Raw genomic sequence first — 16,997 nt, 5'->3', positions numbered from 1 at the left:
ACAAAAAGGCCTGGTGAGGTAGAAGCAAGATAAGAACTGTACAGTTTTGGAAGGCAGCGTGTTCAAAAGAAACACATGTCTAAAGAACATGCCAAATTTTGCAAGAAAGAGATAAAATGTTCCCTCAAGGCCGGGCGCGGTGGCTCAAGCCTGTAATCCCAGCACTTTGGGAGGCCGAGACGGGCGGATCACGAGGTCAGGAGATCGAGACCATCCTGGCTAATACGGTGAAACCCCGTCTCTACTAAAAATACAAAAACTAGCCGGGCGAGGTGGCGGGCGCCTGTAGTCCCAGCTGCTTGGGAGGCTGAGGCAGGAGAATGGCGGAAACCGGGAGGCGGAGCTTGCAGTGAGCTGAGATCTGGCCACTGCACTCCAGTCCGGGCGACAGAGCGAGACTCCTCCTCAAAAAAAAAAAAAAAAAAAAAAAAAAAAAAATGTTCCCTCAAAGTAAAACTGAGGAAGGGAAGCACCAGTTTCCTCTCACAAGCTTCTGAAATGATAAAAGAATGTCTGGTTTCAGTGATAATGTGTTACAGGCTTAGGCAAGAACAGGTGAAAAAAATCTGATAAATGCAATCAACCACGAAGCTGGCCACAGCTCAGGGCTGAGGGAACCAGACTTGGCCAGGCTGCTTAGAAACTCACTCGTATAAATATGGCTTTAAAACAAGGGAGGCTCAAAAAGAGGAGGGATGATAAAAGCATCAGTCTCAACTTGTTCTTTATTGTAGACAGTCTCCCACTTCTATTGAAGTATTTTTGGAGTGCCAACTACCAGTGATGGGATGACACCAAGTATAACACCAAGTGAAGCATTGGAGGGTCATCTTTACCGTTCTGGAGCTGGCCTTGGCCTGCGTTCCCACTGGCTGTTAAACCCAACATGCCAAACCTGGAAGAATGCCGACACATCACGCATTGATGTACAGCAGGCCTTGCTTATTATAACTTCTTAAAGAGCAGTGAGCCAATTTCAGGCCCTCTGTGAGAGGTCACAAGAATCCTTGAATTAAAAAATATCAGGATTCAAAAACCATTCTGCAGAAATTAACAGGCTGATCCTAAAACATACATGGAAACGCAAAGGACCTAGAACAGTCAAAACCCAACATTATTTTGAAAAAGAGGGAAAAAATGGAGACTGTAGACCACCCAATTTCAAAACTTACCATAAAGTTACAAGTAACCACAAGAGCAAGAGACACATAAATCAATGGAACAGAATTGAAAGTCAAGAAATAAACCACTACATTTATGACCAGTTGATTTTGCCACGGAAATTCAGGGAGAAAGGATGGTCTTCTCAACAAATGATGCTGGTACAACTAGACATACGTGCGTTTACAAAAAAAAAGAGAAAGAGAAATAGACACTCCCTCCCTCATACCATATTCAAAAATTAACTCAAAATGGAACACAGACATATGTAAGAGCTAAAACTATAGAACTTCTAGATGAAAATAGGAGAAATTTTTGTAAATTTGGACTAGACACTTTTTTTTTACATATGATACCAAAAGCATCATCCATAAAAGCAAAAATTGATAAATTAGACAATCAAAATTAAAAATGTTTGCTCTTCCAAAGATACCATATAAGCAAATAAAACCACAGGTCACACACTGGGAGAAAATAGTTGCAAATCATATCTGACAAAAGACATATTCATAATAAACTCTTACAACTTAGTAAGATGACAAATAACTCAATTTTTTAAAATGAGGATATACAGAAAATCATTGGACCTTCCTCTTAATTTTGCTGTGAACCTAAAACTGCTCTACTAAAATAATTAAGTCTTTTTTTTTGAGACGGAGTTTTGCTCTTGTTGCCCAGGAGTGCAGTGGCATCATCTCAGCTCACTGCAACCTCCATCTCCCAGGTTCAAGAGATTCTCCTGCCTCTGGCTCCCGAGTAGCTGGGATTAGAAGTGTCCGCCACCATGCCCAGCTAATTTTTTTTTTAATACTTCTTTTAGTAGAGATGGGGTTTCACTATGTTGGCCAGGCTGGTCTCGAACTCCTGACCTCGGGTGATCCACCCCCCCCCCCGCCTTAGCCTCCCAAAGTGCTAGGATTACAGGCATGAGCTATCACACCCAGCCCAAGAATTAAGTCTTAAAAACAAAAAACAACAAGCAAGCAAAGATTTGAATCGACGTATCACCAAAGAAGATAAGTGAATTGTTAGTAAATACATGAAAAAGGATCATCACTAGCTAAGGAAATACAAATTAAAATCACAGTGAGGACTGGGCACGGTGGCTCACGCCTGTAATCCCAGAACTTTGAGAGGCTGAGGCGGGCGTACCACTTGGGTCAAGAGTTGGAGACCAGCCTGGTCAACATGGTGAAACGCCATCTCTAACAAAAAATACAAAAATTAGCCGGATATGGTGGCATGCACTTATAGTGCCTGCTACTCTGGAGGCTGAAGTGGGAGAATTACTCTGCCAGGAGGCAGAGGCTGCAGTGAGCCAAGATCGCGCCATTGCACTCCAGCCTGGGTGACGGGGTGAGACCCTGTCTCAAAAATTAATTAATTAATTAATTAAAATCACAATGTGGTACCACTATATACCGACTAGAATGACTATAATCCATAGGTCGACAATACACGGTATTGGCAAGGATGTGGCAAAACTGGGATTCTCAACCATTGCCCATGAAAATGTGAAATGTACAGCCACTTTGGAAAAGGCTGTCAGTTTCTCAAATGTTTAAAAACAAACTTCTCATATGGAATCTTATGTCCATATAAAATCATGAACATGAGTGTTCACAGCAGCATCATTCATAATTGTCTTAAGCTAGAAACAACCCAAAAGTCTATCAGCTGGTGAATGGATAGACTGAGTGTGGTAAATTCATATAATGGAATACTATTTAGCAATAAAAATTACTGATGTCAGCACAAACTACTGATACATACTCAACACATATGAACTTAAAAACATGGTGAGTGGGCTGGGTGTGGTGGCTCACATCTGTAATCCCTGCACTTTGGGAGGCCAAGGCAGGTGGATCACCTGAGGTCAGGAGTTCAAGACCAGCCTGGCCAACATGATGAAACCCCATCTCTACTAAAAATACAAAAAATGAGCTGGGCATGGTGGCATGCGCCTGTAATCCCAGCTACTCAGGAGGCTGAGGCAGAAGAATCGCTTGAACCCGGGAGGCAGAGGTTGCAGTGAGCCAAGATCGCACCACCGCACTCCAGCCTGGGCAACAAGAGCAAAATTCCATCTCAAAAAAAAAAAAAAAAAAAAACAAAACACAAAACAAAAACAAAAACAAAAACAAAAACAAAAATATGGTGAGTGAAGGACACCAAATGGAAAATAATACATACTGTATGATTTCACGTATATGAAATTCCCAGAAAAGGCAAATCTAGACAGATAGCAGTTGCCTGGTGGGGAGCAGAGATTGACTAAAAACAGAAGGGCCAGATGTGGTGGTTCACGTCCGTAATCCCAGAACTTTGGGAGGCCAAGGTGAGAGAATCGCTTGAGCCCAAGAGTTTGAGGCTGCAGTGAGCTACAGTCTCACCACTGTACTCCAGCCTAGGTGGTAGAGTGAGACCCTCTTTTTTAAAAAAAAAAAATAAAAAAAGAACTTTTTGAGAGACAGAAGTGTTATAAAATTGGATTTTAAGCCATGCATGGTGGTGCTCGCCTGCAGTGCTGGCTACGTGGAAGGCTGAGGAAGGAGGATCGCTTGAGCCTAGAAGGTCAAGGCTGCAGTGAGCTATGACAATGCCACTGCACTGTAGCCTGAGTGACAGAGTAAGACTCTGTCTCAAAAAAAAGAAAAAAAAAAAAATTTTAGTGATGGTTGCATAACTCTATATGTTTACTAAATATCATTGTACATTTATAATGTATGGATATTATGGTATGTCAACTATACCTCAGTTTCAAAACAGTAACAACCAATATCCCACAACATCTGGAGGATCCCTAACTGCAGGTTCCTATATACAGTGAAAACCTTTTGGGATACTTTCTGGTAGAACTGTGGTTTTCTGGCAAAGAACTATGAAAGGGATTTCTCTATTAACAGTGCTTCTTCAAAGTCAGCACATGTAAGAATCACGTGGAAAACCTGTTGACAGACCAACCCCTCTCCTCCCATATGGATTTAGTAGGTCTGGGATGTGGCCCATAAATCTGCATTCCTAAAAGCTCCAGGACCAGTCATTAAAAATAGAGATTTCAGGCCGGGCGTGGTGGCTCAAGCCTGTAATCCCAGCACTTTGGGAGGCTGAGACGGGCGGATCACGAGGTCAGGAGATCGAGACCATCCTGGCTAACATGGTGAAATCCCATCTCTACTAAAAAATACAAAAAAAAACTAGCCGGGCGAGGTGGCGGGCGCCTGTAGTCCCAGCTACTCAGGAGGCTGAGGCCGGAGAATGGCGTAAACCCGGGGGGCGGAGCTTGCAGTGAACTGAGATCTGGCCACTGCACTCCAGCCTGGGCGACAGAGCAAGACTCCGTCTCAAAAAAAAAAAAAAAATAGAGATTTCAAAGTCCCACCAGATATCTATTATATCGAAATCTCTAAGAAAGGGGAACCTGGGAATCCGTACCTCTTACAGGTATCAGGGAGAATCTTATGATTGATCTCATGGTTTAGTACTCCATGAGCTACAACACTCTCATATACCATTAACTCCAAGGATTTTTATAAGTGGTTTCAAGAGTAAAATCTGTGTGTTCCTGGGTTGAAAATGACTAAGTAAATTATCTGTATTTTAAGTGGTTCTAAGTCTTTAGGATTCTGCCTTAGGCCTTTCTAAATAAAGCAATTTGCAGGAAAGCAACTTGTATTTATTCACAGTATTCTAAATATGATTTCACATTAAAAAAAAGTTTTCCAAACAAATTAAAAGTAATAAAAAAGAAAGTTTTTGCCATTAAAAACGTTTAGGTCACTTTTCAAGTTTAATCTAATTTTAAATCTGTTCATTTTAAAACCACATTTTTCTGAATTTTTAACAGGGGTGTGTAATTGTTAGATCTATAGGAACTATTAATTCTGTACAATTCTGATAGGCACTGATAACAGCTGCAACCGTGCCATTTTCAATGGTTCAATTCAAGGATTTACCACATACCTACTGGAATCTAATGCTGTGCTTAACACAGAGGTTAAACACGGAAGATATGGTTCTTACCAGGAATTCACCAGTGATTATAAAACAATAGTACTCAACATCACTGTATACTGGAGCAGATGGGGAATTTTTACAGAAGTAGGACTGTGTCCTAGAAAAAAAAATAACAGCACTTAAATTATTTTCAATTTCTCTTATCAGTACGGCTCAAAGGAGTGGGAGGACTCATCGTCTTGCACACTGGAATGCCATGTTGTATGAAACAGAAAGAGCCAGACTGCAGATCGTGCTTAGAAGGACACACACACAGGACTTCCCGGAGAGCATCTTACTGTTTCTTCAGAGATTCTTATTTAACTGGCTTAGAGTGGGGCTCAAGCTCCCCAAGGAAAGTGTTCTGTGGTAAATTATGTTTCTAAAGATAGTTGCAACAATAGTGTCCATCTCATCAGCTCTTCTGCAATGTCCCCTCTCCTGCCCTTCCCCTTGTCACAGTGCCAAATTCTTGTTTTGACAAACAGAACATGCAGAAAGCCACACCATGTAACTTCCAAGGCTAGTAGGCCCCAGGAGAATTACAGCTTCTGCCTCTGCTGCCTGGTATGCTCACTTTTCGAATTTAGCTGCCAAACAACAAAACCCAAGCTAGTCACAACTAGAGAGACAGCCACAGCAAGAGAGAGAAGGTTTTGCCTCCTCATCATGCCCACCAACTTGCCAGATGTGTGAAGCCATCTTAGCCATTCCAGTCTCTATCTGACTACATGTCATGAGACACCCCAACTGTTAGTCACATTGAGAAGAACCATCCAGCTAAGCCCTGCCTGAATTCCCAAGTCAGAGAATTATGATCAAATATAAAATAGATGTTGTTTTAAGCCATTAAGTTTTGAGGTAGGGTTTGTTGCCTAACAACAGACAACAAAAATAGGCTTCAAGTCTGCTCTAGAACATTGTTCTAGGTAAATGATATACAGATCATAGTCAACATATATGAACTTGGTCACTGTTTGGGTGAGGGAGAAGGGACAAGATGGAGGAAGGTGAACAAGAAGGCACAGTCCCTGTTGCTTCCGGGTTCTTCATCACCAACTTACCCGCGGCGGGAAAATGCAGCCCGTGCCCCAGAAAATACAGGTCAACTGAGCATGCGCCAGGAGACGTCAATCCGAAGAGATCGAAACTTACCCGGCCACGCCTATGGAGACGCCCCTATCACGCCCTCATCCCGCCCACTGCCCGCCCCCCTTCCAGTACCAATGCATAAAAGTCCGCCGCCGTCAGGAGCCGGTGTGACTTCCTCGGCCCCTCTTACTTGTGGACCGGAGAATCTCACCCGAGAGCACCAGTGCGACTTCCCTGGCCTCCTTTCCCGTGGACCAGTGAACCTCACCCAAGAGTGTGTGCATATTTGCAAATAAGAGGGCTGCCACTTTCTTCGCTCGTTTTGGTCTTTATTGATATTTAGTCTTTGGTTAATAATAATAATAGTAATAAAGAAACAAAACAGTCACTATACCTCAAGAGTGAGAAAAGCTTGAAATCTAGCTACCAGAAGGAAGAAAATAAGTGTTCACAAGCAAGATCAAATCCACTTCCTTATCATAGACTTTTCCACATTTGTCAGCAAAAGGTTTTGTTGCTTCCCAAATTTTGTATTAGGAAAGCAGGTTATATGAGTGCTTTAACTCCTTTCTAAAGGCCATGCTAAGCTGGGTGTGGTGGCTCACGCCTGTAATCCCAGCACTTTGGGAGGCCGAGGTGGGTGGATCACGAGGTCAGGAGATCGAGACCATCCTGGCTAACATGGTGAAACCCCGTCTCTACTAAAAATACAAAAAATTAGCCAGGTATGGTGGCAGGTGCCTGTAGTCCCAGCTACTCGGGAAGCTGAGGCAGGAGAATGGCATGAACCCAGGAGGTGGAGCTTGCACTGAGCCTAGACCGCACCACTGCACTCCAGCCTAGGCGACAGAACAAGACTCCATCTCAAAAAAAAAAAAAAGGCCATGCTAACTAAAATCAGTGGTTAGTGAGATGTTTTCAGCTCAGTACTCTTCTTCCTCTAAGCACATTCTATTCATAGATTTGGGGGCCAGAAACCATTTTTTTACAATTTTAAAGGAGATGGAAGAAAAGGTGAATTGAAGAGAAGGTCTGGGGTAGGGGATATCCACCCACAAACAAGAAGAGTGGGCCAGAAGTAGTGGCTCATGCCTGTAATTGCAGCACTTTGGGAGGCCGAGGTGGCGGATCACCTGAGGTCAGAAGTTCCAGACCAGCCTGGCCAACATGGTGAAACCCCGTCTATACTAAAAATACAAAAAATTAACCAGGCGTGGTGGTGCACGCTTGTAATCCCAGCTACTTGGGAGGCTGAGGCACAAGAATCGCTTGAACCCAGTTGGCAGACACTAGATCATTCCACTGTCCTCCAACCTGGGTGAAAGAGGGAGACTGCCTCAAAAAAAAAAAAAAAGAAAAGTGAAGACCAAGTGACATTAAAACTGAGTATTTCCAGGCTGCCTTGTTTAACATAACAACAAATGAGGCACAAGATTGGCATTGCACACCTATCTACCGATGTGTTCCAATCTTAAGAGTTTGCTGAAACAGGAGGAAGAAAAGATCCTGGCTGGATACAGATCTCAACAGTATCATCCATTCTGCTCATTATGAAAGCTTCAAAAAGATGATGCTGGAATCGACAGATTCAAATTCTAGCTCTGTCAATTCCCATCTGTAAGATGGAAATAGTTTCTTTCCATCTCTTGAGATTGCTGTGAGGGAAAAAATAAGGGCATGTGTAAAGTACTAGCCCAGTGCCTGGCACAGAACAGGCACACAAGAACTGTCAAGTTCACGCTTACCTTCTCTCTTCTCTCCCAAATCAACGCAACTGGACCTGTAAAAGTGCTGCATAGTCCAAGCATCTTCTTGAATATACTCTAAGCAAACACAATTAAGAAATGGAATCTGGCCGGGCGCGGTGGCTCAAGCCTGTAATCCCAGCACTTTGGGAGGCCGAGACGGGCGGATCACGAGGTCAGGAGATCGAGACCATCCTGGCTAACACTGTGAAACCCCATCTCTACTAAAAAATACAAAAAACTAGCCGGGCGAGGTGGTGGGCACCTGTGGTCCCAGCTACTCGGGAGGCTGAGGCAGGAGAATGGCGTGAACCCGGGAGGCGGAGCTTGCAGTGAGCTGAGATCCGGCCACTGCACTCCAGCCCCGGCGACAGAGTGAGACTCCGTCTCAAAAAAAAAAAAAAAGAAATGGAATCACACATGGCTCAGTTCAGAGTGGCCAAGGGAATTAAACATATGTATGTACACATACATATATACAAACATATACCATCCAGGTGTAATCTGGACAAATCTTTACCCAGTTATCACACAGGTATTAGTATCCCTTTTAAACATTTAAAATTTGAACAGCTGAGAAAGAAAATGAATGAAGTTGCTTCTACATTTAGACAAGTTGTCTAAAGTTCTTTGGATGAAAGAGCAGATAACATAAATGCCGGAGAACAGGGCGGGCTTGTGTAGAGATGGATCCTTAAAAGGAGAATTGTGGAGGTGAGCTCTGAGCCCAAGGCAGCTAAGCAAGCCTGAAGGATCTCAACTCCTGAGAGCTGGCTAGTGAACACTTTAATGATTGGAATTAACAGAGCCTTGAATCTACCTACCACTTGGGAAAGAGAAGCTTAGTTCTCCTAGGATTAAGAAGGAGACTGAAGACTCCCAGTATGATCCTTCTCAATTCTTATATAAGGTAGTAAGTGGAATCTGCCAATCTAACTGGCATTAAACTGATAACAGGCCTAAATGGTCTATTATAGCCCAACCTTTACCTGTCTCTGTACACTAAAATTTCCCTCACTATTTAGCCACTTGAACCGCAGAACCAGAAAAATGAGACTATATGTACTTTTCAGGTGTCAGCTTCATATAGCTCAAGATCTTACGACGTCTGCTATAGGAACTGTGAATTCTAGATTTTATTATTCAGGGCCTACTCATTCACCTTCCTCTCAGATACAGTGGTAGAATTTGAGGCGATGGTAGTGGACTTAGAGAACTGCTGAATGTGTACTTCTGAACCCATTTAAAGCCAAATTCACCTGGGTAAATAATAAAAGACTTTTTCTTAAATTTAAATTTTTTTTAAAGATAACTGTTTAAAGCAAAAGCAAAAACAAAAACCAAGAATGCCTGCCAAAAGAAAAAATGTATTCTGAGGTTGAGCATGCACATTCCTGTGTGGGTGTATAAAATATATGACAACAATATCCCAGAGGTTAGGAGGAAGTAAGAATATTGTTGCAAGGTTCTTACACTATACCTGAAGTGGTATAATACTAACTGAAGGCACACTGTGATAATAAGTTAAAAGACACATACTATAAAACCTAGAGCAACTACTATTTTTTTCAAGCCAGAGGCAAAGCTAATAAACCTGTAAGTAGAGACAAAATGGATTATAAACTTTTATTGTGCTCGCTTCGGCAGCACATATACTTAAAAAATTGGAACGTACAGAGAAGTTTAGCATAGTCCCTGCACAAGGATGACATGCAAATTCATGAAGTGTTCCATATTTTAGAAAATAAAATACATTTAATTAAAAAATTAAAACTTTTTTGTTTTGAGATGAGGTCTCCCTCTGTTGTCCAGGCTAGAGTGCAATGGAGTGATCTCAGCCCACTGCAATCTCCACCTCCCAGGAGCAAGTGATTCTCCTGCCTCAGCCTCCCGAGTAGCTGGGATTACAGGTGCCCACTAGCATGCCAGGCTAATTTTTGTATTTTTAGTAGAGATGGGGTTTTGCCATGTTAGCCAGGCTGGTCTTGAACTCCTGACCTCAAGTGATCTGCCTGCCTCAGCCTCCCAAGGTGTTGGGATTACAGGCATGAGCCACCGCACCCAGCCAAAAAAATAACTTTTCTTAATCCAAGGGAATGCCTCAAGTGGGCACATGCACAATTTCAGGAAGCACAATGTGCATGCGGCCCCTCCCAAATGTTGGTGGCCACTGCACATGCAGACAGCCAACCCCAAGAGAAGAATCGAGGGAGAAGTAACACAAGACCCTAAAAGAATGCCAACATATAAAACCCCAAGTCAAAGGGTCAAACTATGCATCTGATCTCTCAAGTCGCCCACTTGGGCCTCTTCCAAGTGTACTTTACTTCCTTTCTTTCCTGCTTTAAAGCTTTTTAATAAACGTTCACTCCTGCTCTAAAATTTGCTTCAGTCTCTACTTCTGCCTGTGCTCCTCAGTTGAACTCTTTCTCCTGAGGAGCAAGAATTGAGGTTGCTGCAGAGCCATTCAGATTTGTGGGTGGTAACAAGATTGCACCACTGCACGATCACTGCATTTGGGTGACAGAGTAAGATGTCCAAAAAAAGAGAAAAATCGAATTATATATATATATTTTTTGAGACGGAGAGCGAGACCCTGTCTCAAAAAATAAAAATAAAAAATAAAACTATAAAACAATGATGAGAAAAATTAAAGAGCACTTAAATGAAGCTAGAGAAATACCATGGTCATGAACTGAAAGTTGCAATATTGTTAAGATGTTAACTTTCCTCAGCTTTATCCTTAAATTCAACACAATCCCCATCAAAATTCCTGCAAGCATTCCTCTTTTTTTTGTAGAAACAGACAAGCTGATTCTAAATTTTATATGGAAATTTGAAAGCCTGAGAATACCCTAAATAATTAAGAATTTAAAAAAAGAATAAAGAAATCAAATAACATTTGACTTCAAGACTTATTATAACACCACAGTAATCAAAGGAACATGGTATTGGCATAAGGACAGACATTAAAGAAAAACAGAATAAAGTCCAGAAATAGACTCTATATGTATTGCAAATAGTACCCTTAAAGCTTCCATGGTAATTCAGTGGAGGAAAGGATAGTCTTTTCAATATGTGACACTGGAACAACCGGGGGAAAAATGAACTTTACAAGGAAGTGCAAGACTTGTAGCACTGAAAACTACAAAATATCACTGAAAAAATTAAAGAAAATCAATAAGTGGCACACCTGTAATCCTAGCACTTTGGGAGGCCGAGTTGGGCGGATCATTTGACGTCAGGACTTTGAAACCAGCCTGGCCAACACAGTGAAACCCCGTTTCTACTAAATATACAAAAAAAGTAGCCAGGTATGGTGTAATCCCAGCTACTTTGGAGGCTTAGGCAGGAGAACTGATTGAACCCAGGAGGCAGAGGTTGCAGTGAGCTGAGATCACGCCATTGCACTCCAGCCTGGGTGACAGGGCGAGACTCCGTCTCAAAAAAAAAAAAAAAAAAAAAGAAAACCTAATAAACGGAAGCAGCTGGGCGCAGTGGCTCACACCTGTAATGTCAACACTTCGGGGTGCTGAGGCAGGCAGATCGCTTGAGCCCAGGAGTTGACCAGCCTGGGCAACATGGCGAATACCCCATCTCTACAAAAAACACAAAAATTAGCTGGGCACAGTGGCCCACGCCTGTAGTTCCAGATGCCTGGGTGGCTGAGGCAGGAGGATTGCTTGAGTCTGGGAGGCAGTTTGCAATGAGCTGAGATCCAGCCATTGAACTCTAGCCTGGGTAACAGAGCGAGACCCTGGCTCTAAATAAACAAACAAATAAACAAACACATAGAAGAGTTCCATGTTTATGGCATCCCATTTTAATACTGTTAAGATGGCAATACTCTTCTAATTGATCTAGAGACTCAACACAATCCCTATCAAAATCCCAATTACCTTTTTCAGAGATAGATAGATATAAGCTGATCCCGTTCCAAAATTCATATGTAACTGCAAAGGACCCAAAATAGCCAAACAATCTCCAAAAAGAAAATCAAAGATAAAAGACGCATACTTCCTGGTTTTGATATTTACTACAGTGCTATGGTTATCCACATAGTGTAGTATTGGCATAAGATAAACATACAGACTAGTGTAATATTAAAAGAAATTGAGAGTAAGGAAATAATCACATACATCTATAGTCAACTGATTTTCAACAAGGGTGTCAAGGCCATTCAAAGGAGAATGAACAGTGTTTTCAATAAATGCTACTGGGACAACTGAATTATCTACATGCAAAAGAATGTGGTTTTGGCCGGGCGCGGTGGCTCAAGCCTGTAATCCCAGCACTTTGGGAGGCCGAGATGGGCGGATCACGAGGTCAGGAGATCGAGACTATCCTGGCTAACACATTGAAACCCCATCTCTACTGAAAAAAAAAAACACAAAAAACTAGCCGGGCGACGCGGCAGGCGCCTGTAGTCCCAGCTCCTCGGGAGGCTGAGGCAGGAGAATGGCATAAGCCCGGGAGGCGGAGCTTGCAGTGAGCTGAGATCCGGCCACTGTACTCCAGCCTGGGCGACAGAGCCAGACCCTGTCTCAAAAAAAAAAAAAAAAAAGAATGTGGTTTGGACCCCCAATCTCATACTGCATACAAAACTTAATTACAAATGGATCAAAGACCTAAACATAAGAACTAAAAGTATAAAACTCTTAGAAGGAAACATAGGTGGAAATCTTCTTGACCTTGCATTAAGCAACAAATTCTTAAATATGACACCAAAAGCAAAAGCAACAAGAGACTTAAAACAGGTATCATATTAGCTTTCAACAAAATTAAAGACTTTTAGGGCCGGGCGCAGTGGCTCACATCTGTAATCCTAGCACTTTGGGAGGCCGAGGCGGACGGATCACAAGGTCAGGAGATCAAGACCATCCTGGCTAACATGGTGAAACCCTGTCTCTACTAAAAAAATACAAAAAAATTAGCTGGGCATTGCGACACGTGCCTGTAGTCCCAACTACTCGGGAGGCTGAGGCAGGAGAATCGCTTGAACCCAGAAGGTGGAGGTTGCAGTGAGCGGAGATCCCGCCATTGCACTCCAGCCTGGGCAACAAGAGTGAAATTCTGTCTCGAAAAACAAACAACACAAAAAAAATTAAACACTTTTGTGCTGCAAAGGATACTATCAAGAACATAAGACAACTTACAGAATGGGAGAAAAAGTTTGCAAATCATGTTCTGATAAGGAATTAGTATATCTAAAATGTATAAAAATGTCTTACAACTCAACAACCAAAAGACAAACAATTCAACTAAAAAATTCACAAAGGACCAGGTGCAGTAGCTCATGCCTATAATACCAGCACTTTGGGAGGCCAAGTCAGGAGGATCACTTGAGACCCAGACCAGCCTGGGCAACATAGCAAGACCTGCCTTTACAAAAATTAAAAATCAGCTGGGCATGGTAGTGTATGCCTGCAGTCCCAGCTACTCAGGAGGTTGAGGCAGAAGGATCACTTGAGCCAAGGTGTTCAAGGCTATAGTGAGCTATAAGCATGCCGCTGCACTCCACCTGCGTGACGGAACAAGACTCCGTTTAAAAAAAAAAAAAAATTGACAAAGGACTTACACAGACATTTCTCCAAGGACTATATACGAAGAGCCAATAAACACAAGAAAAAGCCGGGTGTGGCGGCTCATGCCTGTAATCCCAGCACTTTGGGAGGCTGAGGTGGGCAGATCACCTGAGGTCTGGAGTTCAAGACCAACCTGCCCAACATAGTGAAACCCCAACTCTACAAAAATACAAAACTTAGCCAGGCATGATGGTGGGCGCCCATAATCCCAGCTACTTGGGAGGCTAAGGCAGGAGAATTGCTTGAACCCAGGAGACGGAGGATATAGTAAGTCGAGATCGTATCACTGCACTCCAGACTGGGAGACAGAGCAAGACTCCCTCTCAAAAAACACACACACACACAAGAAAAGATGCCCAACATCGTTTGCAAATCGAAACTATAATGAGATACCACTTCAGAATCACTAGGATGGCTACTATCAAATAGACAGGTAATAATAAGTGTTAGAAAAGATGTGGAGAATCAGAACCCTTATATACTATTGGTGGGAATGTAAAATGGTGCAACTGCTTTGGGAAATAGTCTGGCAATTCCTCAAAAAGATCCAACTAACGTTACCCAGCAATTCTACTGGGTAGATATGGTAGAATGGACCCGATCCAGGTAAATTTTTACCCAGCAATTCAACTTGTAGGTGTATACAGCTGGGTGCGGTGGCTCATGCCTGTAATCCCAACACTTTGAGAGGCCGAGATGGGGAGAATGCTTCAGTTTAGGAGTTCGAGAATGGCCTGTGCAACATGGAAAAACCCTGTCTCTACGGAAAATACAAAAAATTAGCCAGGCATGGTGGCATGCACATGTAGTCCCAGTTACTTGGGAGGCTGAGGTGGGAGGATCACTTGAGCTTTGGAGGTCAGGCTGCAGTTAGCCAAGATAGCACCACTGCTCTCCAGCCTGGGGGACAAAGTGCGACCCTTTCTCAAACAAACAAATTAAAAACCTTAGACAAAAAAAATTTTTCTTAAGTAAAACAAGAAAATGTCTACACAAAAACTTAGATATGGCCGGGCACGGTGGCTCACCTGTAATCCCGGAGGTTTGGGAGGCTGAGGCAGGCAGGTCACGAGGTCGGGAGATCGAGACTATCCTGACCAACATGGTGAAACTCTGTCTCTATTAAAAATACAAAAATTAGCTGGGTGTGTAATCTCAGCTACTTAGGAGGCTGAGGCAGGAGAATGGCTTGAACCCAGGAGGCGGAGATTGCAGAGAGCCAAGATTGCACCAGTGCACTGCAGCCTGGGCAACAGTGAGACTTCGTCTCAAAAAAAACAAAAAAACAAAAAAACAAAAAAACAGGTCAGGCACAGTGGCTCACACCTGTAATCCCAGCACTTTGGAAGGCCGAGGCAGGCAGATCATGAGGTCAGGAGTTCGAGACCAGCCTGGCCAACATAGTGAAATCTCATCTCTACTAAAAATACAAAAATTAGCTGGGCGCAGTGGCACACACCTGTAGTCCCAGCTACTTGGAAGGGTGAGGAAGAACTGCTTGAACCTGGGAAGCAGAGGTTGCAGTGAGCCGAAATCACGCCACTGCACTCCAGCCTGGGTGACAGAGCAGGGCTCTGTCTCAAAAGAAAAAAAAAAGGAATAAAGTACTGCATGCTACAATATAAGTGAACCTTGAAAACATTATGGTAACTTAAAGAAACCAGATGCTAAAAGCTATGCATTATATATTATTCCATTTATATAAAAAGTCCAGAATAGGCAAGTTTACATAGGCAGAAAGTGGATTAGTGGTTGTCTTGGGTAGGGGAAGATGGAGGAAAACAGAGCTCCTACTAATGGTGATGGGGTTACTTTTTGGAATAATTTAAAAAGGTTCTAAAATTAATTATTTTTCTTCTGTGTTGCTTGTGCTATTGGTGTCATATTTAAGAAACAACTGCCCAATCCAAGGTCAGTAAGATTTCCAACTATATTTCCTTCTAAGAGTTTTATAGTTTTTTCTCTTTTTCTCTATTTCTTTTTGTTTTTCCCCCAGCTACCACAGATCAAAGTTTTAGTTCTTATATTTGGGTCTTTGATCCATTTGGAATTAATTTTTGTGTATGTGGTGTGAGGTAGGGATCCAAATCACATTCTTTTCCATTTGGATATTCAGTTGTCCCAGTAGCATTTATTAAAAACACTATTATTTCTCTATTGAATGGTCTTGACACCCTTGTTGAAAATCAGTTGACCATAGATGTATGTGTTTACTTCTGTACTGTCAAGAGTGTGGTAAGTGTGGTGATGATTATACAATTCTCAGAATATACTAAAAAACATTCAACTGTTTACTTTGAATGGGTGAATCGTATTGTATGTGAATTGTTTCAGTAACAGTTTTTTTTTTTTTTTTCAGACAGCATCTTGCTCTGTCACCAAGGCTGGAATACAGTGGTGTCCTCTCAGGTCACTGCAACCTCTGCCTCCTGGGTTCAAGCGATCCTTGGCCTCCCAATAGCTGGGATTACAAGCATTCACCACAACACCTGGCTAATTTTTTTTTTTTTTCACCTGGCTAATTTTTGTAGATTTAGTAGAAATGGGGTTTCACAATGTTGGCCAGGCTGATCTCGAACTCCTGACCTCAAGTGATTGGCCTGCACCCAGTCTCAATAATAGTTTTTGTTTGTTTGTTTTGAGATGGAGTCTCACTTTGTTACCTAGGCTGGAGTGCAGTGGCACGATCTCGACTCACTGCAACCTCCGCTTCCTAGGTTCAAGCGATTCTCCAAGCTCAGCCTCAGTCTCAGCTGGGACTACAGGCACATGCCACCATGCGCAACTAATTTTTGTATTTTTTTTGTAGAGATGGAGTTTCAACATGTTGGCCAGGTTGGTCTTGAACTCCTGACCTCAAGCGATCTGCCCACCTCAGCCTCCCAAAGTGCTGAGATTATAAGCGTGAGCCACTGTGTCCAGCCAATAATAGTTTCTGTGTTCTGTTTTTTAAAAAAAGTTCAGCTAGGCATGGTGGCTCATGCCTGTAATCACAACACTTTGGGAGGCCAAGGCAGCGGATCACAAGGTCAGGAGATCGAGACCATCCTGGCTGACACAGTGAAACACTGTTTCTATTAAAAATACAAAAAAAATTAGCCGGACGTGGTGGCGGGCACCTGTCATCCCAGGTACTCAGGAGGCTGAGGCAGGAGAATGGTGTGAACCCAGAAGGCGGAGCTTGCAGTGAACTGAGATTGTGCCACTGCACTCCAGCCTGGGCAACACAGCAAGACTGTCTCTCAAAAAAAAAAAAGGGGGGGGGCAAGATTGCAGTCAAGCTGGAGATGTAGAAAAAAAAAAGGTCACGATTGCAGTCAAGTTGGATATGTAGCATACACACTGTATTTACAATCACTAATATTAATGACTTCACCAAGTTTGTGATATATAAAAAGATGAGAATTGGTTCAAGGAC

At 42.6% G+C, this 16,997-nt stretch overlaps 1 protein-coding gene and 1 non-coding gene across 5 annotated transcripts in view; one reads left to right on the top strand and one right to left on the bottom strand.

Moving 5' to 3' along the window:
• ZNRF1 (zinc and ring finger 1) overlaps positions 1 to 16,997 on the bottom strand; it is a 122,644-nt gene that overhangs the window by 74,974 nt on the left and 30,673 nt on the right. The gene's annotated exons all lie outside the window — the stretch shown is intronic.
• Positions 9,626 to 9,734, top strand: LOC117088819. The gene has a single exon (XR_004439350.1). It is a non-coding gene; the product is annotated as a U6 spliceosomal RNA (small nuclear RNA).

The sequence above is a fragment of the Trachypithecus francoisi genome, unplaced genomic scaffold (assembly GCF_009764315.1).
Source record: "Trachypithecus francoisi isolate TF-2019V2 unplaced genomic scaffold, Tfra_2.0 Lachesis_group10, whole genome shotgun sequence".
In the NCBI taxonomy this organism is placed as follows: domain Eukaryota; kingdom Metazoa; phylum Chordata; class Mammalia; order Primates; family Cercopithecidae; genus Trachypithecus; species Trachypithecus francoisi.
This window is presented reverse-complemented; position numbering and strand designations above follow the sequence as displayed.